The 26,500-nt window shown below is 42.7% G+C and overlaps 1 long non-coding RNA gene across 2 annotated transcripts in view; it reads left to right on the top strand.

The window, feature by feature from the left end:
* Nucleotides 1–10,141, top strand: part of LOC106728653 — a 32,759-nt gene extending 22,618 nt beyond the window's left edge. For both annotated transcript variants that reach the window (XR_004324774.1, XR_004324773.1), the window contains one exon: nucleotides 9,874–10,141. This is a non-coding gene — a long non-coding RNA (uncharacterized LOC106728653). The remainder of the gene's footprint in view (nucleotides 1–9,873) is intronic.
* Nucleotides 10,142–26,500: the final 16,359 nt, after the last annotated feature.

Below are 26,500 nucleotides of genomic sequence, written 5' to 3'. Positions count from 1 at the left end.
AATGTGGGTGCTGTCTGTTTGGGTAAGGCACAGCAAACCTCCTTCCATCAAACAAATGCTGTCTGGAGTGGGCTGTCCTGTCCGCTAGATTTATCACTCACACTCAGGGGAAATGACCGTTTCCGATAACACGCTCCTCTCAGAATGAAATCTATACCCAGTTTTCCATGCAAACACCCAGCAGCTGCTGCCCACACAGCTGCCTTCGCCGCAGCCTGGGCCAGGGGAGGACAAATTGCCTACTTTCTAATTACTCTGGTCATATTAGCTCATACTTCATTTGTTAAAAATATATTTGCAAAGTGAAAAACTAACAACCCCGGTGCCATGAGACCAAGATGCCTTCCCGGTGAGGACAAACCTACACCCCAAAATGACTCTGCAGACAGGAGCCTGCAGTGTGGAATTGGGATCCAGCTCCATTAAATACTCCTCCACTCTGTCCTGTAATGTAATTAACGTTGCAGGTCTCATGGCTCTTTTTAAGAGAATTAGAAGCCATGAGTCATGTGGGCATGATCGGAACAAGCTCTCGTAATGCAGAATGACTCAATCACAGAGATTGCTATCTGGCAGCGTTCCGAGAGAGCAAGACCTGAAAGCCAGCACTTAATCTGATTTAGGGCCTCTTAAAATATTCTTCAAACCTGACTACACATTGTTCTGGTAAAAAAAGATGGAGAGTTATTTTAGAAACCAACCGTGGTCTGAACTGTCTTGGCTATGTTATTGATTCCTTTTAAGTAATTGCATTTAATTTGGAAACCTATGGACAAACAGGCTAATGAAGAAATATGACTATGCTAAGTGAAATGAGACTGGATGTGTGGGCAAAGGTCCTACACACACAGCAAGCTCTGAATAGATATGCTTTTGCTCTGCTTGGTGCTTGTAACATCAGGACTCGGCCTATCAGTCTATGAAGGGACATCTTCGTCCTGATTTTAGTAACGTTGAAAATAAAATCTTAACAGCTATCACAATAGTGTTGTGAGAGGTTATGAAAGTTAACCCAGCAGAGGGGTAGATTTTCAGAACGGAAAACTGGAGTAAGTGTAAGTATTCCTTTGATACTTAAAATGCATCCAATGTGGTGCTGTAATCTGTTGTTTTGGGGTCATATTACCCATTTTTAAAAAACTTATTCCCAAATTGAAGAAACAAGTGACAGCAGGGTGGCTCATGATTAGCTTCGTAGGACAGGACGTGGGGTCCATTTATAAAACACTCAAACAGGGATGAAGATCAACACAATGAATCAAACCTCCACGTTTCTTCAGGAAGTGGTGGCGCTACTCCAGAGTTCTCAGCCCACACTAAGGGCGCCTTTCAGAAAGTTCCCCAGTCGCTCTCCCCTGCAGACTCCTCCCCCTGTGGATTCTGTAGAGTCAGCTTTGACTCTCCCTATTCTCCACCGGGAAGACCTCTGTCACCTGCAAGTAGAAGCCACAGAAGGAGCTGGTGTTATACAGTGATGCATGGCACAGAAAAACCTTTCTAGGCCTTCATGGGGAAGAGGTGTTGTAACACCTACCCTAAATGTCTTAACTGTTGCTACATTTGATATATTCTTTTAAGAAAACATGGAGTCAAAATGCCAAACCAATGAGCTCTTTCCCACTGGCTTTTGAGCAATAGCCTCAGAGATGTGAACTCATGCCACCAGAGAGATCTGGGGAGGAAGTGAGCGAGAGAGGAAAGTCACCGAGTAGGAAGACAGGCAGAAACACTTGTCAGCATCGAGGTGTGGGATGAATACTTTTGGAAAATGACTGGCATTTTTGTTTTGGCCAATTCTATTTCTAATTCTGTCTAGTCTGTCCATTTTTTTTTTTTTTTTTGCAGGTTTAATCCTTAGGTTGAACAAAAAGGGTTCTTTTCTTCTTTTCTGTTTACAGAAGTTCTTAACTGGTACTAGGCCTTCATAATAGGAAATAGAAATACCTGGATTGAAAATTGCCATGATGAAAATTCACATTAAAATTGGAACATTGAACCAGGTACAGGACACTGAAATGTTGCTGGATTCCAGTTGTTGGTGGAATCATTTAAATCTGGATTGTGATTAAGTTTAGGTGATTTATTTGGCTACTATAAAATAGATATGTACACACAAACACCAATTTTCAGCCGGAAGGGAACTTAGGAACTTAATCTAAAACACTCTATTTCAAGAGGTGGAGGCCAAAATGATTAAGTGACTCGCCAAGGCCACAATGCTGTTTGGTACCAGTTCCAAGATTAAAGTCCAAGGCTTCTGTTCCCTGCCCACTGTTCTTTGTTTGACATCTGTTTTCTTTCACCTTGACAGATAACAATCTGTGTCCAATAGCCATGCCCGGAGTTAAAATCAACTAGATGCTATTAATAAGTAACTGGTAGAGTGATTTTCAGAAGCTCCTGTGGCCTCTGAGAGGAGTCAGTCTCAGAGTCGTGGCCCTGGCTGGTCAAGGAGGCTCCCTTGTAACCTCTTTTTAAAACAATTAACATGAAGCTAAAATCCGGAACCCGTGGCCACAGCATGCAGAGTTCCTGGTGCCCCAGCAGTTAGGAAAATTGGGCATTGTGTGTGGGGTGTATGTACACATTTATTTACATAAAGCAAGTTATTTGACTAACGAGATCACATTCAATCACATTGAAAAGAAACAGTTCTGGACTCAGAAAGTGTTGGGAGGAGACGGGTTAGTGTAATTTGTTATACAGGAACCCACATTCCTTTCCTGCTGATGTGTTACCTGAACAGGGCATCGTTTTAAGGATTCCTGAAAGTAGTAAGGGTTAAATGATTAAAGAATTTAAAAAATTGAAGTATAGTTGATTTATAATACTCTGTTAGTTTCAGACATACAGCAAAGTGACTGTTATATATATATACATCTATTCTTTTTTGAGATTCTTTTCCATTACAGAATATATCTTGTATATATAAATATAACTAACCTTACACCTAAAGGAACTAGAGAAAGAAGAAAAACAAAAGCCAAAGTTAGTAGAAGGAAAGAAATCATAAAGATCAGAGGAGAAATAAATGAAACAGAGACTGAAAAAAAAAATGGAAAAGATCAATGAAACTAAAAGCTGGCTCTTTGAAAGGATAAAGAAAACTGATATGCAGCCAGACTCATCAAGGAAAAAAGGCAAGGGGCCCAAATCAACTAAAATCAGAAATGGAAAAGGAGAAGTTACAACTGACACCACAGAAATACAAGGGATCATAAGGGCTACCACGAGCAACTGTGTGGACAGCCCATGTCTGGAAATAGACAACCTAGAAGAAATGCACACATTCTTAAAAAGGTACATCTCCCAGAGCTGAGCCAAGAAGAAACAGAAAATGTGCACAGACTGATTACCAGTACTAAAGTTGAATCAGTAATTAAAAATCTCCCAACAAACAAAAGTCCGGGACCAGATGGCTTCACAGGGGAATTCTACCAAACATTTAGAGACGAGTTAACACCTACCCTTCTGACACTATTCCAAAAAACTGCAGAGGAAGGAACACTTCCAAACTCCTTCTATGAGGCCACCATCACCCTGATACCAAAACCAGACAAAGATATCACAAAAAAGAAAATTACAGGCCAACATCACTGATGAATGCAGGTGCCAAAATCCTCAAGAAAATACTAGCAGACTGAGTCCAATAGTATGTGAAAAGGATCATACACCCTGATCAAGTGGGGTTTATCTCAGAGATGCAAGGGTTTTTCAATACCTGCAAATCAATCAGTGTGCTACACCACAGTAACAAATCGGAGAATGGAAACCCTATGATCATCTCAACAGATGCAGTAAATGAGTTTTAAGAAGAATTTTAAGGGAAGAGGCAGGTGGCAGTTTCTGTGCACATTTCTCTCACAAGTGCTGAATCTGGGCTGATTTGTGACTTGCATTGGCACAAAGAGTGTGTCAGGATGTGGTGTGTCAGTTTCAAGCCTAGACCTCAGTGGACTTTGAATGACCTACTCTCTGTTGGAGCCCAGCTATTGCCACATTGATCAGCCTGAGCCAACCAGCTGGATGATGAAAGACCCTTGGCTCGGTCACCTCTAATGCCCCAGGCGGGCAACTGCTATCCTGGTCCCGCCCGCCCCAGGCAACCCACCAGCTGTCCATGAATGCGCAATCAGACCCTTCTGCGATCAACTGCGCCTGCTGCAAATCCATAAATGACCCGTAGACTCATACACAAAAATAAATTCGTACTGTTTTAAGCCAATAGGTTCGGGGAATTTTCTTTTACACAGAAATAGTTAATCAATACGACCAAACCCAGCATCTGGCATAGCACAGAATAGGGACTGACTTGAATAAATCATGGAACTCTCCAAGTCGCATATTACGAAAGTTGTGAAAGATGAACATATATACAAACACACAGAATACGCATATGACATTAGGGGAGTCAGATCAGCTGGGCCCGCCTGTGGACCCCAGTGAATTCCCACGGCCTCGCCAAGCTGGCTGATTGCCTGGATGACCTTTGTAAGGTTTGACCTCCCAACCTGGAATCAATGTACAGACTTTACCTTTTAGACATTTCTGGATTCTTTCCATAACAAAACACTGATAGAAACTTCACTTACTTCTTCCCTGCCAGTTGTGTCAAGCCCTGTCTGACACATCAAAGGGAGACTCTACCCCAGGTTTTCCTGTGATAAAGTTCCCCTTTCCTGCCACACAAGAAATCCCTGGCAAGAAATAGAAAACATACACTTCTCTAAACAGAGACCCCAAATCACAGAGAAATACAGTTTTCAGGAAAAGTTGAGACAGCTTTCTCAAGTTATTGGCTGGTTGTTCTGCATTAAGGTATAAAATAATATTTATAACTTCAAAACATTAACAGATGAGTGAGTAGAGCTTCTTCCTTCCTTCCTTCCTTCCTTCCTTCCTTCCTTCCTTCCTTCCTTCCTTCCTTTCTTCCTTCCTCTCTTCCTCTCTCTCTCTTTCCTTCTTCTCTTTCTTTTTCCTGCATATGGAAAAAAGAAATATCTGAATCTGAAATTGTGAAGTTGTGGTACAATAATCTTTACTGTACCATTTGAGAAATATTTTCCTTTTCAACTGAAATCTCAGTAGGTATTTTCAGAAGGTGGATTATGTGATAATGTGAGTGTCAGCCAGTGCAACTATGTTTCAGTTTTATTGAATTGTATGTGGCGTGGTCAGAAGCCCAGTATATAAATCTCCAACTGAAGGATGCAGAAATCATAATTTACCATAGTTTCGCAAAGCTGTCAGAGGAGAAGTCTCAAGGCTCTAGTCTTAGCCAGCAGAGAGCCTCAAGTCCTTTGATGATCTATCTTGCCTTGTAAATCCCACTGACTGGAAGCATTTCCCAGACATGCATGTCAGTCTGAGGGATCTGGGATTTTGCCCCTTAGATTTTTATCAGGGAGAGTCCATTTTGAGACATATTTTTCAGAATTTCTTTTTCTTTCTACTCCGTTTCACAAACATCACGGTGACCTTGCATGCTCCTTTTTGAGGGATTGATATACTGGTACCTTCTGTTTTGCCCTAAATATTTGATATTGTGTGACAAATATTTTAGGGACCATACTAAAAAGAGTATTATGATATTAAGATGGGGTTTATCATCTAATATTAAATTCTTAAACTATTCTGTAAGAAGACAACTTTCTAAGATAAGTTTTCTCTATTGATTTTAAATATTCCTCACATGTGTTATTTTTTTCTGGACCTACCAGAAATAGGGAAAAAAACCCCTATTATCTTTACATATCTGTACCTATCTATGCTTATAATATGATTTATTTAAAACATACGTGCAAGTTATAGGAACGGTCGGTGTGAATGCTGATGACAGACACAGCACTAAAGCACCGTAACTCGCTTCCTTGTGAAAGGTTGGGAGAGTTGTGTTTCAGTTGTGCTCCAGGCCCTGCAGCTAGTAACGAGTGGATAACAAGTGGAGAAACACTGGGGCACCAAAGAGAAGCTGGTCTGCGGCCACCTAGGAGAGATGAGACTGGACAGTCACATGAACAGTCTAGGCAGACACGGAGTAGACTTACTGCGTGACAAGTTTAACATTTCCTAAGGTGGGGCCTGCAGTTTCCCCATGTATGACCTCCTCTTGGCCCCTTTATCTGACATTAGGTACGACCAGGATGCTCCTTACTATTTCTGTCTCCATTTAAAAAGATTTGTAAAAAGCTAAGTTGAATTACTGTATCAGCTGACCTTTAAGATTTTTACCAATTCTAAACTTTTTGTGATATTTTTTTCTCATCTGGTTCTGCCAATTATCTGTAGCATTAAAATATCAGAGAGTGGGGGCCACTTCCACAACAGCCATGTGAAGAGCTTCCTGGTCCTGTTCCCCAGGGATGTAAACAGAACTGCCGAAAATTTTGTTTAAACAAACAATCATTTAAATCTCTGGAAACTGCTCCAGGAGCATTTAGCAAATGAGAAACTTTAAGAAAGTCTATTAAAACTTGGTAAAAACGATGAGAATCTGTGGCGTTTGAACCATGACCCTCCTTCTCTCTCCCTTCTCATGGCTCAACGTGATGGAAACTCCACCCTAGGTCTGTGTAGCCAAGAACACAGGGGTTTCTCTCTCCTCAGCTCCCAGTAGAGGCCACGCTATCTCCCTGGGTTGGGGGGCAGGCCACCTGAATTTCTCATCACACGCCCCTGCCCCCAGCTGTGCGTGGTAGAGACTACATTCTAGACCAGGGCTTCAGAGAGGTCAGGGCTCCCATTCTCCACCTGGCCCCTGTCTGTGGAATGGAGACGCCACCTCCAGTGGGGCACACCAAGGACACTGGACTCCAATCCCTTGACCTCGTTTGCTTGTAGGGTGGAGGTTCCACGTCTGGAGATGAAGCCGGAAGGACTGAGGCTACTGCCCTCCCTCACCCAGTGCCTTGCTCTTAAAGCAGGTGATACTCAGGAAGCAGACCTCTGTGCCTAACCCTTCCGCTGGAGCTGTGGCGCTGACATTTCTGCCCGGGGGAAGAGGCAGGCCATCTGAATAGAGAGACCCAAAGCTCTCTCTAGGACACTGACTTGACTTGAACAGGATGTGGGGTAGTTCAAGCCTAAGGGTACTTTTGAAGACAATGAGGATGTTGGTTGTAGGCAATTCAAAGGCGACTGGCAGCTCTTGAGAGCAACAAAACAAGCCAAATGGTATAGGCCAGCTGCTCTACCAGAGACAACTGGGGGAAAAAACGCTCAGAAGGGCCCTTCTGGGGTCAGAGTAAACCTCAAAGAGTAGCCTCGAAAAACCGTCCCTTCAAAGGGACCTGGATTTAATAGGATCAGATTAGGACAACAAGGTATGCCCTGGAGTATCGTGGAAAACAACAGAGCACTCATCTGGAGGTTGGTGGATGCTAACAGCTGACTGTAATTAAGGAAAACGATCGTTCAGGAGGGCTTCCCTGACCACTGTCATCACAGGTGGACCGCACGCATGTGCGAGGCTGGGCCCTGGGAGGAGGGAGAGCGGAGGCTTTCACTTTGGGGGAGACAGACTTTACTAAAATAGTCCAGCCAGTTCCTGAGCAAATAAACAAGCAAACGGCAGCAGCAACACACCCCTGGAGAGGACGCTCAGCGGGAACCGCTGCAAAATATTACTTAAAATGTCCAGATTAAAAAAAAATGAGACTTGCAAAGAAGCAGGGAAGTATGACCAACACACAGAAATAACATCAGGCAATAGAAACTGACTGAAATCTCAGGTGTTGAGTTTAAAAGACAAAGACATGAAAGCAGCTGTTATAAATATCTTCAAAGAACTAAGTGAAATCATGCTGAAAAGAGCTCAAGGAAAGTATGATGACAAAGTCTCACCCAATAGTGAATATTCCTAAATGGAGAGAAATTATAAAAAAGAACAAAATGGAAACTCTGGAGTCGGAAATTGAACCTGCAATGAAAAAATTTACTAGAGGGTCTCAGCAAACAGCTGCCACATTGATTTCACAGAAATCGTGTAATCTGAAAAGCAGAGGCAGAGAAGGAAGAAGGTGGAGACAGCCTCAGAAACACGGCACGCCATGAAACACACCAGCGCGGCACAGTGTGAGTGCCGGGAAAGGAGAGAAAGAAGTGGAAAACACTTGGAGAATCAATGGCTGAAAATGCCCCAGATTTGATGAAAACCATGAACCCACATATCAAGAGTCTCAACGCACTCTGATTAGGATGAATCCAAATCCAAACACAGACACACCATAGTAAAAATGCCAAATGCTAAAGACAAAGGAGAAAGACCTAGAACGTGGCAGGATAAAAACAACTCCTCACCTGCCAAGTTGACTTTATTCAACCATGACAAGGAAAGGGGTCCTGGCACAAAGTGCAGAGTGGTGAGCCGCAGAAACACAAGGCTACTTGAAAGAAGCCAGACGCAAAAGGTCACGTAGCGCATGCTTCCTTTATGCGACGTGTGCTGTCATTCAGTCTAAAGAGATGACACAGATTGTTGGTTGCCAGGGGAGGGGAGAACTGGGTTTTATGCTGGGTGATGAAAGTATTTTGGAACTGGAGGTGGTGGTGTCTCAACCTTGTATATATTCTAAATGCCACTGAATTGTTCGCTTTAATATGTATAATGTTCTGTGCATTTCACCTCAATTTGAAAAATGAAGAAACTGCCATCTAGAAAGAGGTGGCTATTTGGAAAAAGAAGACATATTCTAGAACTAAAGTTTTAAAAGTCTTAAGAATTTTTTTTCATCCTCCAGAGTGGAAAATGGTGCAATGATTTACTAAGCTGGCATTTCTGTGTTTTTGAGAGTTAAACATCATCATTTGGGGTCAGCAGTCTCATTTTTAAGTAGCTTCAGGTTGTGAATAACTGGTTAGCTTCAGCATCCCTACCTGGAACGTGGGGATGGGAACAATCACAGCTGCTCTGCGAGCTCCACCGAGGATTTCTGAGGATCATGTGAGATGGGCACAGGGGAGGAAGCTGCCCTGCAACGTACGCTCTGAACGCAGGACGTCACTCAGTCCTGCCGTGTGGCCCAACTCCGGGGATACCAACTACTTGGACTCCTGTTAATGCACCCCAGCTTCATGCATCACAACCGACCTGACCATCAGTAAATCATATGCAATGCTTCGTTTCAGTGCAGGTACAGCTTTAGTAAATGATGGAACTTACTTACTCTCTTTCATTTAGAAAATTCGAGGGTATTTTGGGAAAATAATTTTTTAAAAGGATAGATGTGATTTTTCCAGGTCCACATTTTTCCCCCTCTGGGAGCTTATTCTAAAGGATTCAAAGCTCTTTAAGGAACATGTCTTAGTTTGGGGGTTTCTGCCTTGGCTTCTTTCATTTTTCTGGTTTTTACCACTTCCCCCACTGACAGAATGAAGCATCTAATAGATGTGTTTCCCAGACTTACTCATCTTGATCTGTTTGACGCACTTTCTCCTTTTTTAAGATGGATCGGGGAGAGAAACGATGTAAATCCGTAAATCCGATCTTGCCAGTGACGGGCTTAAATTTCATGGGTGGGTTCAAGTTGTGTTTTACCTTCTGACAAGCTCATAACTTACCAGTTCTTTACTCCCAGATCTGCTGTGGTGCGAACATAGCTGTAGTCAGTGTAAGACCATCCGGCTGGATGAACACCTGCTCCCACGCAGTGCGGGCATCCCCGGGCGGGTCACACCAAGACTACCAAGTCAGGGTTACTTACTGACAGCTTAGCAGTAGCGGTCTGTGGCTCAGAACAGCTTCCCCTGGGAAAGGTCTGATGTGCAATCCTCGGTCTAAGCAATTCTGCCAGTTGAGATACATCATGTCTTGTTGACTGCATGCAGGGTCTGCCCTCTCAGGTTAGTTAAAAAGTATATTTGCTTTCGTTATAGGATTAAGAGCATGTTCATTATGGAAAATGAAAAGACAATAAGAAGCCGAGCATCCAGAAGCAGCCGGCGTCACGGAGGCGTGCGCACAGAGACACACGCGTAACTGAACCGCTCTGCTGTGCACCGGAAACCAACGACGTAAATCGAGGTTACACGTCAGTGAAAAATAAGAACTAAAAAATGGTGCCGTCACTGGGTTGTTGTTTTGGAACATTCTTTTTAAATCCAAAATACATAATTGACACCTTTCCACTGAATAAATGTTTCCAGGGTATTACTTTGAACGATCGTGCAACATTCCTCTGTGTGGAAGTAGACATTTGCTCAGCCAATCCCCTGTTTTTCTATAGTTTGGTTATTTTCTTGGACTGCTTTTGAAAATACAAACATTCATTTCACTCCAGGGGTGGTTTTATGATCAAAACATGCTTTTGAAAGAATTAATCACCGTGGATGACTTTTGAATCCTCTTCATTGAAAAATGGCAGCACTTCACAGGGAGTGTCTTTAAGTCCCTCTTGGAGGGCAGCTCTTCTCCAGAGAGGTTTTCTTCCTCAGAGGAGAGTGCACCTTTATACCCTCGTTGTCCCTGACACACTCCCATTCTTTCTTTTCTGAGATTCTTTTTTTTTTTTAAACATAAGCCCCCCACCCCATGGTAATTACCTCTTGCTGTTTGTACTCGTTCTTGGGGAATTCTCCTGAACCTCTCGGTGAACCAGCTTTTAGAAGACGAATTAAAGATGTCTACTCACTGCGCCAGTGGGTCCACCCACAGTCTGTGGAGGGAACAGTTTGTTCCCTTCCCTTTTATTACAGAGATGCGGAAACTAATTCCCAGGGAAGGTGATTTGTGTGTATCTACTAGGACTTTCCTTGGTGGAATTAAAGCTTTATGTATTCAGAAGCACACTGTCAGCTCAGTCTCCAAGTACGGGAAACAGAGCTCAGGGGGAACTGGGAAATCAGGGCTTGGCTTTAGACATAACAGTAGATGCTCCACAGCCGGTCAGATGCTCATGCACTCGGGAGAAGGGCACAGACGCCAAGGAAATCAAGCCCACGATACACTGAAAGACTATATCAAGGTCACATACACTAACTGTAACTACTTTGCCCTAAGTCAGAATCCAGGTCTTTATTTTCTGATTTCCAGTTTTATTTTGAGAAAATCTAATTGTAGACGACCATGCCATTCACAGCACAGGAAAAGGTAGTTGCATTTTGCAGTTGCCTGGAAAGCGCAGGGAAGTTTCAGGAGGAAGTGAAGAAACCAGTCTTGGGAGGCGTGGACTTGGTAATGAAGAGTGCACTCCGGAGTCAGCGCGGCCGCTTGGGAGCCGTGTGCCCTTGGTCTCCTAGCAGCTTCTCTGCGTCCCTGTGTCCCCTGCTCAGTAAGGGGGAGTAACACCAACACCGACAAGGATGACAGCAACAAAAGCAGGACTTACCTCGTGGGGCTGTGGGGACTGAGGCCCGGGAGGTGCCTGGCGCTATGCTGTCTGTGCATCTGACGTGTCTCTGCAGCTGTGTCTCTGCCAAGAAGGCGGAGGGTGAGTGGTCTGCATGTGCGGCCCTGGGCGAGTGGCTCTGCTGTCTTGTGCCCGGGGTGAGCCACAGGTTCCTTCCAGCTTCAGGCTTCCTCGTCTCTAAAATAAGCACAATAGTAATCTGTCTCGATCGCAGACGTCACGTGAAGTTGAAGCGATGTGACCCACATGAAGCATTGACAGAGTGTCTGGCACAAGGTCACTTCTCACTAATGATTGTTACTTCCCACCCACCTTTGATTATTATTATTATCGTAAATAACAAATAGATAAATAAAGCACTTCTTATTTCTTTTTAGCCTTAAGTTTTACAACAGGGTCGCTTACAGGATGACAGGTGAAGGCCATGCGTGTTTGCCGTAAGAAAAGAAGTGGAAAGTAGGCCATATGGTTGGCAGACTGTGTTGGCTCTGTCTCCAGATCACCGTGCCCAGAGCCCTGCAAGCGCTGAGCGTAGAGAACTGTTTTCTTCTTGATGCTAATGGTGCCTGTGGTGCTGGATGTTCAGAGCCTTGCCAATGGCAGCGCCCCATTTAGAGAACACATTACAGTGGGTGAGTAGGTCCGAGGTTGCTCTAATGTTATTTTTAACTTTTTTTTTTAATCACTCGTATGAGGTTGCTCTAATTTTAACCAATGCCGGTGTTCTGTCAGATGAATTCTCTAGGTGGAGCAACTAGAGCCTTCGAATGGTTCCCTAACTGGGGCTGAAGTGATCAATCTCTTCAATTTGGCGAAGTGCCTACGCTCATGACTTTCAGACACAACTGTCACTTTTCTCAGGATTTGAAGGACAAGAGCTACACACTGACATGCTTTCCCCTCTGACTCCCAAGCTGCTCCAGCAGGACCTGCCGGGGCATGGATGGCTCTTTTGCCCTCTCTCCTCTCTCCCACCTGGTCTGAAACGGTCAAACACCAAAGGGCGAACGTGATGCTCTAAGCATTGCTGGTCACAAAGAACGTGTCTGCTTGAAGCCCACTGTTGAGACAGTTTTATCACCAGAATAATCAATGTTTTAGCTGGGACAGTCTTTCCATGTTGCTTCTGGCTGTGAATTTTGATTAGATGTTAAGAGAGGAGAATTTCATTAGCAGCTCACCAGAGATGCTGTTATTCAATTGCTAGGAAACCAAACAAGGTGCTTTGAGGCTGAATGTGTCTGTTCCCCCTCTTTGACCCAGCTGGTTGGTTACTAGTAAAATAAAAATGACACCATTAGAGCCACTATAATGGCAGCTCCGATCAGGCCATGAAGGTTACAGGCTAACGTCACTGGACCTCTTCTCGGCGCTCTGCCTCTGACCCTGGAGTTACTAATCACGTCACTGGAAAAGAGTCTTCCTTTGATTTATCATTGTGTAATGACTCCATTCCTTCGTTCCAGAAGACATTACCCAACACAGCTTGTTCTGCTGGTTTCCTTGAGCAAGGTCAAAAGAGGGTCCTGGTGAAGGCTGAGCTAGACAGAATTCCTGATCAGCCTCTGGGTTTTAACTTATTTCATTAAAACTATCTTTTTTTTTTTTTTTTTAACTTTTCTATATTAAATCTTGCTTCACAACATTACCCTCAGCAACACATGTAGAAAATCCTTGGGGACTGAGATGAGTCATTGTCAGCCCAGACTCCACAAAGTGGACGCTCTATAAAGAAGCGGAGAGAATGCACTGTCCTGCCTGGATCTCCCCGCTGAGAAGGCTGTGTATAAAGATGCATTTGTGGGCTGTGCATTCACATTTGTGGGTATTTTATTTACATACATTTTGTTCATTGTCTAAATTTACTGGTGCTCCTAACAGTATTGTTTAGATTGTATTATTATAGTTCACAAATGGTTTTAAGATTTTTTTGTTTCTTAAGACTTATCATACTCCTGAATTATAAGAGTCGCATTTTGAGTTCAACTTTGTTTTTCTTGAAAGGCGGTTGCAGGAGGGAACGGAACAGAGGATGACAGTTGATTTTTGTTGTGTTTTCATTTCTACCTATGAAGAAAGTCAGAACAAGGCATCTACTTAGCCATGGCAGTTAATCGGTATGTCTGGCTCTGGAGTTCTGTTTCTAGCTCGGTGCATAAAGGACAAGATGGGCCTATCAGTTCAGTGGTGTAGACGTTTCTACCAGTTTGATAAGAGAAAGTTAATACTGGAAGAAATAGGTGGATGAAAAGAACAGCAGTGGAGGAAGCTGTGAATAAAATACTGATAGTAGGTATGATCTGCTGTGTTCCTACCATGCGCCTACAGCGTACCAGGTACTATGCTGAACACTTCACCTGCATTTTATCATCAAACCACAAATAAACCTGCAGGCAGGTTTAATTCTCACGTGAACACGACTGGCCCATGTTGAGGGAGTAACTGGCTCGCTCCGTTCCAATCAGTGAACACGTATCTATCACTCCACGTACACAGATCTTCCCCTCTCTCAGCGATGCTCTGGAGCCAGGTGGGTGAGAAGGGCACCTTCCGTTCTCTGCCTCTCCCCTTCCCGTTTGGCTTACAGTCAATACCAGAAGCTTTGCCCACTCTGATGATGTAGGCTAGATCAATAATTGAAATGAATGCACTACTGCTAATGTAATAAAGTTAATAACTGACTTAAATTATTCAGTATTGATTCTCAATTTCCTTATGTTTCACCATTTCCTTATGAATACTTGTTTCAAGAGAGTTAACATGGGCTCACGGCCAATTCTGAGGTAGAGCTCTACATACAAACATGCACGCACATACGTGTGCACACACTTGTGTATGTATGTGCAGTGCACATGTATATGTGTATGTTAAAACGTGTGTGTTGGATATATATTTATGTTTATTTGTCTTCTAATGCCTCCTCAAAGAAGGGTCTGATTATGAGAGAACAAATATCTGGCTTCCCCTGCTTTGAGATGCTTGTTATGTTTGAGGATAGAAGTTTCTGCCTTTTTTTGAGCCAGAAAAGTAATCAGACTACATTCTTATGATGGAAATTCAGTGATGAGAATGCTGTTTCTGTGCTGATCTGACCACACACAGGATTCCTCAGTAACGCAACGCTGGAAGATGTGGACATACTTGTTGTTGGAGGAGAGTAGCTGGGTAGGGATAAAGCCCGACGCTCTGCCCCTGAGGCTGCCAGGACTACACCTGCAGCGAAAAGACAGCACAGCAACCAGGCATCTGAGTAAGAGGAAGGGAGGGTGGGTGTGCTGCAGGGGCTGGGCTCGCTGGATGACCTTCGGGGGAGGCTGAAAGAATCAAGGGTTGGCTGTGGACTGGGGGCTGCGGGAATCAGATGCAGTCATGTGACTGCCAGTGGCAATTACTGACAAGTTCAGACGTTACCCCAGAGTCCTCCCACAGCCATCCTAGTCTCTGTCTTTTAACAGAAATTATGATTCTCCCTTGAATCGACTTTTTGCTATATATATATGTATTTTAAAATATTTGTTACACTTCTTTTTAGATAGTGATTTTTGAGGCACACTGACCATGGGCACCCAGGAAACCTATTATCTTCAGAGTAAGAATTTTTCCTTGGCCCCAAATTTTAGGTTCCCTGTAATCTAATCCCAACTTGCCTTTTTATAGTAATGACAGTGATGGTGATGATAAAATTTATTGAGTATTTGCCATGTTCCAAGCACTATTGAAACCCTTTACAAAGATGATCTCATCTGAGCTCCACACCACACCTACAAATTAGGGAAGTTACGTTAATCCAGCAGGAAGGCATCAGAGAAAACGTTCACCAGGAAGGAGAGTCAGCAGTGGACTGGAACAGTCTCTGAAACATAAATCATGGAAACCCATGTGGTTGAGACAATGTAGGCACAGAGCCCAACAAAGTAACTGGGGTCTCTGACAACTGAGGAAGAGGAGGCATTCTGACGATGGGCAGGAACTGATGTTTGCCAAGTCCTTCTCGTGAGACACACGCCTTAATACTCACAGTGGTCCCATGAGGGAGGGAAACTTGAAGACGGCCCCCAGTGATTCCCGCCTGGTACTCACACCCTGGGTAGTCCTGTCCCTTGAGTTCGGGTGGGTCCCATGACTTGCTTCCAACCCACAGAAGGTGGCAACGGTAGTGGGATGTCACTCTGTGATTGTTGCAAAAGACTGTGGCTTCTGCTTTGCTGGGCAGCTCTCTCGGTTGCCTTCTTGGTTTGCACACTTTGATGGAGAAACTGGCATGTTGAAGAAAACCACATGTCAAGGACCGGAGGGTGGCCTCAGGTCAAGGGTCAGCTAAGATCACAGGCCCTCCTCAGTCTAATGGCTCTTAAAGAACTGAATTCTGCTGAAAACCACACAAGCTTGTAAACAGATCCTCCTCAGCTGAGCCCCCGATGAGAGTCCTTAGCTGTGACCTTTCAGGGGTCTATGTCTAGGCGCCGTGACCTTGCAGGGGTCCACGTCTAGGCGCGTGACCTGCAGGGATCCACGTCTAGGCGCAGCTGTGTCTCACTCCAGGAAGTGTGGCATTTTTAACTACCCGTATTTCCTCCTATAGTTTATAACAGATTTCTGCTGAACACCTTATAATATTTAAAGAAACTTTGTACGTGAGGCCGTGATGACCATACAGTCTGCTGCTCTGGACGGCAGGTGGGGTGGGTAAGGAGGGCAGCATTTATTCAATAACTATTTCCCATCAACATGTTAGATGCTACAGTGGAGCTGAAGAAAGAAAAGACCAGGCTAGGACAGTTTTGGAAATCTTTCCTTTAAAATGATTGTCATTCTCTCTTAGTCTCAGGTCACCAGGCTTACTCCTCCAAGAAGATGTTTGCCAAACACATTAGTACAGATGCTTTTAAAAAAACTTTATATTTGGAGACAGCGTATAAATATTCATGGGGGTAGACATTGAAGTGACACTGAGTTCAGTCTTTCACCCTCTCTGTTTACTGGTGTTCACTCTTCTTCTCTGATGCTTTACATGATTGAGCTAAACCAGAAAACTAAGGACAATCTTTTTTAACACTGGGCAAATTTCATCTTGCCGCCTTCCACAGGTTTGTTTGTTTTGCTGTGACCTTGAGTAGAAGAAATATTTCCGTTTACTAAGTAGGGGTGACAAAGCCATTTGGTGACCACATCCTCAAGGGGAACGTGTGATCCATGTCAGGTGACTGGAAACCAGATGCTTCAAAATATTTCACTTTCCTGCTAATTAAAATAAGCATCAACATACTGTCGTTACAATGACAAAAGTTTACTTTTGTGCATGTTTAATTGTGATGAATGGAAAAATATCTTGTTTGGGAAGCTTAATATTGAATTTAAATACCATTCCTCTCAGAGGGTGCTGAGGGGTGCCCTCCTCTGCAAGCACGATGCATCCCACAAGTGTAGGATTCTTGTTAAGTAATTTCCTTGCCTCCTGTCCTACTGGTCTGTGCATTTATTCTATCCCAAGGGCAGTTGCTATTGAAGCTGACAGGTGCGGGTGCAGATTCACAAAGGAACTTTCTATTTTTGCCCTGACAATTGCATTTCCTTTGAATTAGCTGCTGTGCAGGGCACTCCACTTTGAAGAAGCTAATTACTTTGCAGCAGGTGTTAACGTCCACTGGAACGTCTCACTAAATGGGGCTGGAGAGTGCAGTCAGCCTAGTCTGGTTGAACTTTCAAAGGAGAAAATGCAGAAAATTCAGGGAAGCCATTTCCTTCCAGCTCCGAGCATCAATTCTTTCAGCCCTGCAATTTGAACTGGAACAAATAAATCCTGAATATTAGCCAGCAAAGTGAAGTATTTGCCTCAAAGTATTAAAGCCAGTGGTAAGGGCAACAAGATGCTTTCCCGAAACCTTCCACAGGTAACATCCCACAGCTGTATGAATATCGCTCCAGAATAGATTTTATAAATAAGATTTACCCGAAAACATAAACATTTCACCACGATCACTCAGTTTCTCTTGCACTTTCAATCTGAGTCCAATTTTTCTCGGCTCCACTTTAGTCTGCCTTTCACCACGTTAGCAAACGGCAGACTCAGAAGCCCAGTCTCTCCTCGCAGTCTTTGGAGAGCAGTGATGGGTGACCGACGACTTATGCCACTTGGACTGGGAAAGATACATGGTGTGTCTTATTTTCCAAGAAAACATTAACTTGCCAACTGATCTATAGCTTCCTTTGGGAGGTAGGACTTGTCTGGTTAATGTTTATAGATTCAAAGGAGTGCATTTCTTAACACTACACTTACCACTCAATATTTGAATTAATGCTTTAATTTTGTTTGCTTGTCTTCAGTTATTAGGCTAAACCTCAGTGCCCCAGGACCCCCTCTCTGGCCCACCCTCTGGGTATCACATCCTTACTTTAATGTCGATGAAGAAGTCATCGCATGTTACTGATCCGTTCCCCCCGGCTTCCTCTGCGTTAGGATACAGCGCAAATGGGAGTCCTTGCTCATAAGAGGCAGCCGCTTTAAGTGACCTCGTCAATCTAGTCTACTTTTACTTTAGAGACACCATAAGAATTTCTGCCCCAGAGAGCTTATCTTTGCAGTGTTGCTGTTGTGCGTGCAGCCAGGTAAGAAGCAGTTTCTCAGCTAGTGAGGCAGGACTAAGGAAGCAGATGTGTTTCTGTGGGATGGATAGGAAAGCTTAAGGCACCACCAAGGATCGGAAGGTAGATTAGATTTATAACCTGCCTACAGTTATTTAAAAATACACACATGGCTCAGACGGATCGATATTCCTGAAACACAACACGGTTAGTGTTTTCTCTTCTAAGAAAGGACGCTAGATTGATGGAGAGCCCAGCATTTCCGAATTTAATCACCTCAAGGCAATTAAAGCAATTTCGTGTTTTCTACTTTAGTGCTCCTCTGAACAGGCAGCATCTGGACAGCTTTAATTACTGTTTCAGTTCAGTGAAATGCACAAAAAGTGGCGGGCTTGGTGACTAAGAGCAGCTCTTTTCCCCACTCTGTTTCTGACTCCTTGGCTGTGGAGTTTTGGCTTATTTTCTGTTTGTGCTGGGGGAAGGAGCTGCCTGTGCTCCCAGGGAATGTGGACACAAGAACCCCGAGGGACGGTCACCACAAGGAGGCGGGACACTGGACATTCTGGTGTCCAGCGTGCACAGTGTCAGATGTGGACACGGGTAGCCTGCTCAGTGACGATTCCTGTATTTCTCTCCCTGTTTCCTTCCATCCTGCCCTATTAGTACTTCTTAGGATAACGTTTCAAACAATGACTTACACTCAAATTCTTGTCTCAACATGGTTACTAAGGGAACCCCACCCGCAGCAATCACCACTCGCCTCTTCCTGCCCCAGCTGTGGACTGGCACACCCAGTGCTCCCTGCACTGACTCGGGAGTAGACAAGTTGATAGGAGCTGGGGATGGTCCAGCCACACGGCTGGATTCTACCTTGCTCTCTGAGTTTCTGTGTGGCCAAGCTCACTTGCCTTGAATGCAGGATCCATGTGCTCCCACCTCACCGTGCACCTGCAAAACTGGCTTCCTAGCCTTCTTCAGCTCTTACAGCTGTCCCGAGGAGCCCTCCAGGGTTCTTCTGTCTCAGTCTCAGTCTGCTGGAGCTGCTGTAACAAAACAGCATAGACTGAGTGGCTTATCAACAGCAGTTTATTTCTCACGGTTCTGGAGGCTGGCCGTCTGAGATCCGGGTGCCAGCGTGCTCAGGTTCGGGTGAGGGCCCTCGTCTGACTTGCAGACTGCTGACCTCTTCGTCTGAGCACTTCACTGTCGCGACTTAACCTCCTTTGCCTTCCTCCACCCCGGTGGGTGTGTTTCTCAGATGGTGCTCATTCTCCTCCCTGACCGTGCATGCAGGTCCCTGACTCTGTGCGTGCAGGTCCCTCCGCGAACACCTGGCATTGCATTCTACCTTTCTGTTGGATGTCTGGGACTCACTCTCTGAAACCGTGAAGGTAAATGTGAAGATAACCAGGTTCCCCACAGGGGGACAATGTCCTTCTGCCCGGTTACCCTGCAGCTGGCCAGACCTGTCTCTGTCCCATCCCGGTATTTAGTGGTCAACCCAGATCCTCTCTACTGCCTGCCCTTGTTTCCCAAAGAGAAACGGTGTTTCTCCCACCACTTTAAAGGCCAGGATAGGAGCGACTCAAGACTCATTCCTCATGAAGTCTTATAGTTTCTTCATCTACAGCTAATCTCACTCTCTTTCAAATCATTAACCATACCTTGCACTGGTTTCCTGAAGTTTTTCTTTATGCCTTGGCTTGTAGTTTTTCTTGTATATATCATTTCTTTTGTATTTTATAAGTGTTTACATTTGGTCCTATGATCCATGTTGAATTAATTTTCATGTTTGCTTTGAGTTAAGGATTAATATTATTTTCTCCCCCACAAAGATATCTCGTAGTCCCTCCTCCAAGTTTTATTGACTTTTCACCTTGAATTTCATTGGCATCTTTGTATAAAATCATTTAACCCTGATAAGTCATCAGTCATTTGAAGGCAGAAGTTCTGTTTAAATTATACTTGTATTCTTTTTAGCGTCAAGCCCAATGTCTTAAATGTAAAGCATGCTCAAGAAAGTAGTGTGAAAGAAATATTTGTCAAAATTATATACGTCTATGAGGATTCCCTTGTCATCACAATTGGAGCAACCCATTTGATCATTGTCTATCCTGGCATCAATGCTGCCCTTTACTAGGATGTCTGTGATCTGTCTCTGGCACCTTGACCACACCCATAGCCACATGTCTCATCCAGGAGTGTCTCCTGGATGGGATGCGTCCTCAGTCCTTCACAGGAACAACCTGGCAGCGATGAATGGCCAAAGTCCTCTGATTTTTGGAAAGCTGCTGTGTGGTGGAATGCCACCTTCATTACTGTGTCTGAGAATATGAGCCCCTGTACCCAAATGAATTTTCATCCTGAGGCAAATCCATTTTTCTGACTTGAGTCTTTCCAAAACACCATTACTCTCTGTTTCTTCAAAATGAGTAATGAAAACTTTAAGGAATAACCGTTGGTGTCTTTCTAACCCTAACAAAATGGCTGTAACTCAACTGCCTGCTCTTGGAATACGCCCAAGACATCACTCATTCTGTCTTTCTCTCTAAATTTCAGCCATTTTACTCTAGAAAACTGCTAAAAGTAACAATGGAACGAAGTAATGGGGAAAACACTTAAAACTTACTTCATTTGCCTTTTCTCAGGTTGTGAGCTGTGTCATGAGAGACTCTAGAAGTCACTTTATAAGTAGTAGTGAATTAGATATAGCAAATTATCAGGATGTACAAGTCTAAAAAGCCTGGCAAGCTAGACTTAATTAACTGAACAATGGAACGCTTAGCAATTTCAGTAGTTGTCAGAGTGGAGGTTTTCAAGTCTTTCGTCAGGTGTTTTTCTAGACAATTATTACAATGGAATTTTCAAATTCCACTTTTTATCCTTTGCTGCTAATATACTAAAATCAGTTTCCCTTTATTAAGCTTGTATTCTGTCCTGCTACACTTACTATTTGTTCTTTTAGGTGTTTTATTGCCTTCTGAAGATTTTCTACGTAAACAAACATGTAATTTACAAACAGATACAACAGTGTATCTTACTCCCCACTCTGTGATTTTTTTCTTGTCTTATTGTACTGGCTTGCGGTTCAGTACAATGGGCATTCCTAACTTATTCCCAATCATAAGGGGCAAATGTTCACTATTTCAGCTTTGCATATGGCAAGGCTAAAGTATTTTGTTTCTGTTTTTCTTTTTCTATATACACTTTAGCAGATTGATTAAGTTCCCTTCTATTCCTAGTTTTCCATGGGGAGGGAAATTCATATTTACATGTGAATGGATGATTGAATTTGGTAAGCATTTTCTCCGCCTGTGTGTAGATTATCACATATTTTTTCCTTTATTCCTGTTAATATGCTGAATTTATTAACATTCTAATACTCAAACAAGCTTGCATTCCAAGTACAAATCCCACTTGGTCATGATATTTTATCCTTTATATGTATTTCTGGATTTATTTTGTTTATGTATTGCTAAGAATTTTTATGATACGTTCATGAGGGGTGTAAATCTCCAGTTAATTTAAATTACAGCATTTTTTGGACAAAATTGTTTATAATTTCCCCTGTTCTTTTAATGTATTTAGGGACTGTAATAATCCCCTCTCTTTCATTTCCAATATCGGCAATTTGTGTTTTCTCTCCGTCTTGTTTTCTTCATCAGTCTAGGACGGTTGTCAATTCTGTTAGTCTTTTCAGAGAATCGGATTTTGGTTTTGTTAATTTTCTCTGTTGTTTGATTCTTCTTTTTACTGGATCTTAGATCTTATTTTTATTATTTACTTTCTTCCAGAGGCACCTGAGGCTCTGGGATTTTAAAGTCACTTTTCCCTTTCCCTTGTTTAGACAGGATGCTTTTTACCGATCAAATGTATTGATTTCTCTTCTGTCATCTCCATTCTTCTATTAAACACGTTCAGTGAACTTTTTCCAGCTATTGTAATATTATGTTCCAGAACCTCCTTTGGATCTTTTAAAAATGTTTTTACTTCCCTGCTGAGAATATATTCAATATACATGTGCTATGTACACATATATACACGTGTGTGTATGTGTGTGAACACACCAAAGTGTAGTTTTACCTCATTGATCATAGTTGTAATAGTTGCTTTAAAGGCTTTGATAATTACATCTGATTGATCTTGAGTGGGTATTAATTAATTGACTTTTCTTATGAAGTTGGTTTATAATTTTCCATTATAAAATTGTACTTGTACGTCAAGTCCTTCCAGATTGCAGTCTTGATGGTGTAAGTGTTGTGTTCTGGAAATTCTGTATTTTCTCCCTGCTCTGAAGAATAGTGCTGTTTTGTTTCATGAGGGACTAACTCTAGCTCAGGTGCAAACTGCACCTTGCGTGGCCGTGCTGGGCTGCGGCTCAGCTTCGTTCAGCCTTCGTACCTTGGCTGCCGGCCACTCCCAGTTTTCTGACACATGTGCAGTTGGGAATCTTGGTGATCTGCGCTGAGTTGAAAACACATGCGGGCTCTGTTTTCCCCCAGGTTCTCTCCATGCTGAGGTAGCCCCCGAGCTCTCTGGTGACCAGGCTGCCCCGGATTCTTCCAGCCAGAAAGGCAGTGGGTTTTGTCTTCTACTTTCAGACATCATTAGGCTGCCACCTCAATGACTGTGTTTGCCCCAAGGGCACAGCCACAGAAATGGGGGTGGGGGGGTCCTGCCATGACAACTGCTTGCTCCAAATCTAGACCCCCTCCAAAATCTGCCTTTTTTCAAACCAGAGTCCGGGTTCCTCAGGAGGCTGCTTTTCTGTTTCTGTGTAGAGGTTAAGCTGTTACAGCAGGCTCAATGAGACAGGCGTGCTCTTCCATGGGGTCGGTTTCTAACTGCACTCAGACCCCCTCTCTCTCCTCATGCCTTCTGCCCTTGCCTGGGGCCTCCCTTCTCTCTCCCCCACTGCCTGCCAACCACCTTGCTGCAGGGATTCAAAACTATATGCATTTTCTAGAAAGGATGCACTCAGTCCAAAATCTTAAAGAGACACATGGAAAGTAATAAAAAGTTTGAAGATTTTACAGGTGAAATTGGGGATGTGTAAATTTCATCGGTTGCTTATTAAACATGACCCCCCCCCACGCATTCCCTCCCCACACCCCCTCGCACCCTGCCCTCAGGCCCCTCTCTCCAACTTTCCCCACTTGGATCTTCCCCCCTCAGAGCTCTGTCTTCTAGCTTCTGAATGTTAGTCTTGCTCTCAATACTTGACTATTTTTTTTTAATTTTCAATGGAAAATTTTCAACACATACAAAAGTAGAGAGAATACTGTAATGAACCCCATGTAAGAATCTCCCAGTGTCCACAATTATTATTTGTGACCAGTCTTGTTTGAATTATAACCCTGATCACTTCTCTGCTCACACCAGCTTATTCTGAGAAAACTCAAGACAGCATAATATTTTATTAATAAAATTTTCATGTATTTCTTTAAAGAACTGTTTTAAAAAATGACTGCCATACAATCGTCACACCACAAAAGACAATAATTCCTTATCATCATCAAATACCCATTACTCATATTCAAAGTCCACTGAATGTCTCAATATTTAAAGTTCACCTTAACTAAGATCTAAATAAGGCCTATAGGTTGCATTTAATTAATATGTTGTCCTTTTCTCAGTATGTGAAATGGTCTGTACTTTCATTCTAATGTTTACCTTTATATTAATATCTTTATTGAAACCATTGTTTTCTTCCTTTGCGTCTAGAGCCTCTGGGTTTCCTGCTGAAATTGATGTTGATTTTAACTAATACCCTCATTTTCTTCTCTTTCTCTGCCTCTTCTCCACCCTCCTCCCTCAAATTCTTCCAAACCCCTCTTTGGCACTGTCTGCCCTTCCCGGCGCTGCCCTGCCATTAGAACCTGACTCCTTGCTAGTTTCAGGCCTCCTGAAATTTACGTCTGTGTCCTCCTCCCTCTGGGTCCTGGATTCTAATTCCAGGCCAGTGTCTCAGAGGACAAAGTTATGACTCTGAAAACAGTGCTAAAGACAGCGTCTTCACCCAGTACGCCTCAAACTGGGGTATGGCCGCTTAACGCTGCGTAAGTGATGGGATAAACACATTCTGTCTTCACGAAGTGTTAAGATTCCTCTGTGATGAGTAATTTTTAAAATAACAGTCCATTCTTAGAGATTTATTGTATATTTATGGCTATGTTATAGACCAGCATCTTCAATTCATATTAAATTTTAAGGTTAATCATGAAATTAAAAAGGAGTTTATGCTAGTAGTTGACATTCTTTTCCGCCACTGGTTGTGCTGTTACAGAGAAGTTTGTCTTATTTATTTTTATTTTGTTCCAGCTTTATAGAGATTTAGTTGACATGTAACATTGTGTAAGTTTAAAGCATACGATGTGGTGATTTAATTTATGTATATGTTGTGCAATGATGACCACAATAAGATTAGAAAACACATCCACCACCTCACATAATTACAGTTTGTTTTTTTTTTGTGGTGAGAACATTTAAGACCTTCTCTTAGCATTTTCCAAGCATGTGCTACATACAGTGCTATTAACTACGTTCATCCTGCTGCACGTGAGACACCAGAACTTACTCAGCTCATAATAAAGTTCGTGCCCTTTGACCAAATTCTCATTTCCCTCACTTCCTCACCCCTGACAACCACCCTTCTGCTCTCTGTTTCTGTGCATTTGGCTTTTAAAATCAATACTCCACGTATATATGGGCTCATACTGTATTTGCCTTTCTCTGTCTGTTTCACGTAAGAGAAGTTTGTCTTCAACTCAAGATGACTGACTAGGAGAATTTCCTTCTCGGTGGTGGGCAAGGGCAAAGAGCTTTTGGCACACAGGGCTCCACGGTGACCTTCAGATCACAGGAAGTTGTATTCTGTTTCTTTTGCATGTTAGGAAACTCGAAAGAACTGCTCGTCAACCACATCCAACACAGCTGACAAACGTGTGTATTTATGTGGCGGTAAATTCAAATCTTTAAATTCCTAACAGTATTTAGTGAAAGAATGCAAACTATTGGATGATGTGTACCCTTGTGGCTATAGTGTAACTTTATGTACACATCAAAATTGGCTTTATTCATTAAAAATTAATGAGATTCTGGCTAGATAGAAGGCATGCTATTTTTGGCTGTTTGACATTTAAGGACCTTAGTTTAAATTCAGGAAGCTCTTTTCCTTCCTTTGAAGCCTTGTCATCTGCCAATAGCTTTCTACATCTGTTTCCTAGGCGTACATGACTATCTGTCCTTCACTTTTATTTCTCTATGTCTCTTCTAATCTCTCTGGCTTGAATTCCTACACATTTTTGAGCATGTGGAAAATTTCAAGGTGGAATCAAAAGCCACTTTCTCTGTATGGCAACCCCTAGCTCCCCCCACACGGGTGACTTGTCCCCCTCTCTGTGTTTTGTTTAGAAGCTGTTCATTCTGTTGGTGCCACAGTGTTTCACACGTGCTCCGGAGAGGTGCCTGGACTTGAATCTGTGTCACCCTCTACTTGATACGGAGCCAATTACAAACCCTTTCTCAGTCTCAGTCCCCCACACGTGGAGGCAGTAAAGCTGCCTATCTCATAGGGTGCTTGTGAGGCTTTAGTGACGTTTAGTGACTGGTGTGTGTAGATTGCTCATGCTAGGTCTTGACACATGACATGTATTTGTATGGGCTAGTAGTTGTTGTTATTACGCTGGAACACAGTTAATAATGCTTTCTTTCAGTATCCTCCCCAGATGATGAGTTCTTTGGGAAGAGGACCATTTCTTATTCAATTGATCATAATTGTTTTCCAACACAGGCATTCAGTAGATTTTTGCCAACTATATTTTTTAGCAAACAACTCCATTACTGGCTGTCACTGTTTTAGTCAACTTAGACCGCTATTTTATTAACATATTTTTATTAGCAAACATTGGTGATAGCATAGAATGTTATTTCAGTTTAGTATACATATTTTACTCATAAATACTATTCTGACAGGTTAAGATTGCTATGGAACTGGAAAATAATTATATAGATTTGATTTTTCAAATGCTTTTAAAAAAGACTTTTAAATTTTAAAAAAAGGTCACAGGTGATTACAAACCAGGAAATGGACAATGAGAGTCAGTGTTCATGTCCTTATCCCAAATGTGCAGTATTCTGAGAGCAGAAGGTAACTAAACGTCATCAATTCCTGTCAATTTTCCCACTATATCTGGAATTATCATTGTCACCAGTGCTGTACCCTTGGTCTGAATAACCACCAGCCTGAACTCTGCTGAGGTCTTTTCACTTGTGTACATGGATCTGCTCTGCATATACACATCTGCTAGAGTGAATTTTTCAATATGAAAATCTTATCATCTTACTTTTATGCTAAAAATAATCTTTTAATATGTTTCCATTAAAAAAGCAAAATTTTTAGGATTATAAAATTAACAGAAGGTATTAAAAACACATACAAAATTGTAAAGAAGAATATAAAATTATAACAAAAACACCCATTGCTAAAGCTATAGTATATATGTTTTTAGATGTTTTTCTATGTTTACACTAACATTTGCACATACTTCCAAATTAGGTGACTAGTTAACATA

This window comes from Camelus ferus, chromosome 12 (genome assembly GCF_009834535.1).
Source record: "Camelus ferus isolate YT-003-E chromosome 12, BCGSAC_Cfer_1.0, whole genome shotgun sequence".
In the NCBI taxonomy this organism is placed as follows: Eukaryota; Metazoa; Chordata; class Mammalia; order Artiodactyla; family Camelidae; genus Camelus; species Camelus ferus.
Note: the sequence above shows the minus strand (reverse complement) of the source record. Positions and strands in the feature narration are given on the sequence as shown.